Here is a 4,642-nt window from a genome sequence, read left to right as displayed (position 1 = left end):
GAATTTGAGGATGGAGTCTAGCTCAAGTAGAGGATAATTGTAACATCCTGATGTTGAGGTATTTTCAATTTTAACCCTATGTATGAACAAATGTTGCAATTTAGTCCCTGAGTATAAGAAAGAGTGCAAAATGACCTATAGTGGAATTTTAGTAATTCTGGGCAATGGGGTAGTACGATGGGCGTACGTTGTGTATACTAAGAGTACCAGGGCAAACCCTAGTACGCTGGGTGTACACCTCGTATGCAGGGCGTATGTGGAGGAAGTTCAAACCCTAATCTGTTAGGGTTTGGTCCATATATAAACACCATTAATATAGCCTTATTTATCTTTCTTTGATCAGCCCCCATGTGAGATTTTAACCGTCTAGAAAACCCTAAGTAAGAAGCGTGATTTTGAGCTCATTTGTGTGCCTTTTTGGTGTTCTTGAAGAAGGAGAAGTTGGTGCAAGAACGCTGAAGCTTGGAAGCAACTTAGATCTAGGATTTCTCACTAGCTAACAACCTTGTAGAGGTAAAAAGTTCATAACTTGATCACTATATCTTGTAGATCTAGCCATTTCTTCCTTTAAGGCACTTTTTGGTCCCAAATATGGTGATTCTTAAGAATGGATTGCTCTTGACCAAATAATTCGTCCTTTCAGACCTTATGGGGGTCTTAAGTCATAAAAATGTGGTCTTGATGGCTAGTTTTACTCCATGCATGCTATAGAAGGTCTTAAGGCATTAAGAAGTTGAGATTTTGTGTTTTAAGTAATTAATGGACATGCATAGTCATAAGTTGGAAACTTTACAACTCTTGATTATATTTTTAGCCTTGGATCTTCAATTAGATGTATTAAGTCGAAGAAATAAGCACTTAATAGGTTAAGAGGTGGACTGTTGTGTACGTTGGGCGTACCGAAGGGTATGTTGCGTGTACGCAAATCTGGCCCCAATACCTCAGACAATTAGTATGTCCCATGTACCTCCGAAGTACTCCCCGCATACGAAGCCTGAGTTGACTCAACAGAGTTGACTCGACTGAGTTGACTCTGTTATGTTGACTCGGTTGACTTGTTGACTTTGACCAGTTTTGACCAAGGGTATTATTGGGGAAATGGTATTAATTTAGAATGGAAATGATTTGACATTTAGGATTTGAGTTGAGCCAATATTTAGGAGCAGAGTATTGATCAACTATTCGTTAGACTGCGAGGTGAGTTTTCCTCAATGTACTTACAGGTCGAAAGCACCAAGACCGACCCATTAGATAGATATCTTGGTTTTACCATATGCTATTAGGATGTAGTGATATGTTATACCTATATCCTGGTATATAGGATGTTTTTATGTTGTAGTCATCTATTAGATCTGTATCCTGGTATATAGGATATTGCTATGCTATAGTGATTTGTTAGATCTGTATGACCACCTGTATGTGCTAGCTATTTATTGTTATGGTATATGTTGATATGTGATGGTGTATTGGGTTGAGGCGATCATTCTTTATGTTGAAGGCCAAGATACCCAAGGCGGTTGGGATAGACTAAAGGCCTACAAGGTGAACCGGTCAGACTGAACGCCATGAGAGTTGTCCAGATAAGTTGTAGGCCCGATGAAGTAGTTCGGTAATGCTGAAGGAGCTATGTGCATACTTTTGTTTGTTATGTTTATGTGGTGGTACTTTGGGAGAACTTACTAAGCGTTGGCTTACAGTTTTGGTTTTGTCTTGGGTACTTAAGAGGACCGTGGCAAGGCAAAGGCGTGACCGTACACATCCTTGGTTTCATGTTTTTGATGTTGGGAGACTTTGTTTTTAGATAATGTTTTGGAAACAATGGTTTTGTAAACACTTTTTTTATTAAATGGGTCATTTTTAAAAAGTTTAAATTTATTATAATTTTTGAGACATTACACAGATGCTATCTTCATCAGGGTTGTTCCGGATATGTCGCCTACATTATGGATGCCCGGGATAAGGGTAAGGCGACTGTGGATGTGTGCCAATTGTATGGGAGTACCCGGATGTGTTTCCAAAGGATTTTGTTGGAGTGCCTCCAGAGAGGCACGTGGAGTTTAGGATTGACCTTGTTTCTGGTGCGGCTCCGATAGCCAAAGCACCGTATTGGTTAGCTCAACCAGAGATGTAGGAGTTGTATACACAACTACAAGAGCTGTTAGACAAGGGTTTCATTCAACTGAGCAGTTCACCATGGGGAGCACCGACCTATTTGTGAAGAAGAAGGATGGGTCTCATCGGATGTTTATTGACTACCGAGAGCTGAATGAGCCAACGGTGAAGAACCATTATCTACTCCCGAGGATTGAATATTTGTTTGACAAACTTCAGGGTGCATCTTGGTTTTCCCTGATTGATTTGCATTCAAGTTATCATCAGATGAGGTTCATAGAGGAGGATGTGCAAAATACATTCTTCCGAACTCGTTATGATCATTACAAGTTTATGGTGATGCCCTTTGGGCTCACCAATGCTCCAACCGCGTTCATGGACCTCATGAACCATGTATGCAGGCCGATGCTGGATCGGTCTGTGATTGTATTCATTGATATTATCCTGGTCTATTCCAAGACCTAGGAGTTTCATGAGGAGCATTTGAGGGAGGTGTTGGAGACTTTGAGTATGGAGACACTTTTTGCGAAGTTCTCTAAGTGCAAGTTCTGGTTGCGTGAGGTGCGTTTTTGGGGTACCTTGTCAAACAAAATGATATTCTGGTCGATCCGGCCAAGGTAGAGGCCATGATGAGGTGGGAGGTTTTGAGGTCTCCATATGAGATTCTGAGTTGCCTTGGGTTAGCACACTACTATCGGAGGTTCATTCAAGATTTCTCCAAGATAGTGGTTCCTCTGACTCAGTTGAGGAAGATGATAGTCAATTCTCATTGGGGGCCAAAGCAGCAGGCAACATTTGATACCTTGAGACAGAGATTATGTGAGGCACCGATTTTGACCCTGCTAGAGGGTGTCGAGGATTTTGTGGTTTATTATGATGCATCGATCATGGTTTTGGGTGTAGTTCTAATGCATAAACGTCACGTGATTGCTTATGCTTAAATGTAACACCGTAAAAATTTGAACAATTTTTTTTCACTTTTGAAAATCATAAAATATCATTTGCAATCATAAATAAAAACATTGTGTCAACATTGTATCAGTACAAAACCCAAGATCAAAATACATAAACTCCGGTGTGCGTGTGTACGAATCATGCCGGCGCCTTCCCGCGATCATCACTGGTACCTGAAACACATAACACATAATACTGTAAGCATAAATGCTTAGTGAGTTCCCCAAAATACCACTCTAACACATAATAGCCACTCGAGGCTGTAACTCTGTTGACCCTCAGGTCTATATGTCTCAGTGGGGCCCTCCAGCCCCAACTCTCTATGGGCCCTCTGGCCCTAACTCTGTGGACCCGAAGGTCCTAACTCTGTAACTCTGAATCATGCATAGCACATATCACAATAAATCATAGCACATAAATAACATGAAATTACATTGGCACATAACTCTAAAATACTCTATCACATAACTCTGTTACCACACTAGGTGAAGTATAGTGAGAAGACTCACCTCGGGTATCTCGGTAATCTCTGACTCGGTAACGCTGGTCTAACCTCTGCCTAATCATATAAAAAAATACTCTAATTATTATAACTCTCAAAGGCTAGAATATGTCCTCATATGACACTCTCAGAAGGGTAAAAGACCATTTTACCCCTCTCACAACCCAAAAGCCCCACAATAGACCATACCCTAAAAGTCAACTCAAAAGTCAACTTTCCGGGTTACGCTGCGGGTACCGGATGTGTACGCTGGGCGTACCCGACTGCCTCTCAGGATTAGGGAACGCCACCCAGTACGCGGCGCGTACTGGGATTACGCCCGACATACTCCCCAGCTTCAGCCCTTTAACTCTTTAGGTCTTAAACAGTTAAGACTCACGTCCAAATTCTAGATCCGACCACATCTAAGCCTCTTAATCCATAAAGTTGATGGCTTTATGCCTTTGCATGGCTGGATAAGTCACCAACTCTCACAATGTTCCATCCTTTAACTCTAGAAGGCTTATACTCAAGCATGACCTCAAACTAATCACTAAAGATGGAAGCTTTATGGCTCTAAATCACTTATAGCACTAAATAGGGACAAATCTCGGACCATGGAGCACTTTACACTCATAAAGTCTCCACCTTTGGGGTTTTTAGCCATAGAAAAAGCACATGCAACAACAAATCAAAAGAAGAGGAAAGTTTTGAACTTTATACCTCTGAGTGTAGTCCCTTGCTTTGTAGATCTCAGATCCAAAATGGCACCTCAAGGTTTAGCTTCCAAGAACTCCTTTCCTTCTTCTTTACTAAGTCACCAAAGCAAAAAAAGCTCCAATCAACACTCTCACACACTAAGGACGATGGGGGCTCTCTTTTAGGGTTTCACTCACTGATATGGAGGCTGAGAAATGAGCCTTAGCACCCTTTAAATAGTGCACAAGATGGAAATTAGGGTTTTGCACCTGGGTCGGGTGCCCGGGTACGCCCGGCGTAACTCTTGGTACGCCCAGCGTACCTTGGCGACACCACATCCAATTTAAGCGTATGAGTACGTGCAACGTACCCTTCTGGTACGCCCAACGTACTCAC

The sequence above is a fragment of the Lactuca saligna genome, chromosome 3 (genome assembly GCF_052625555.1).
Source record: "Lactuca saligna cultivar CGN05327 chromosome 3, ASM5262555v1, whole genome shotgun sequence".
Lineage (NCBI taxonomy): Eukaryota > Viridiplantae > Streptophyta > Magnoliopsida > Asterales > Asteraceae > Lactuca > Lactuca saligna.
Note: the sequence above shows the minus strand (reverse complement) of the source record.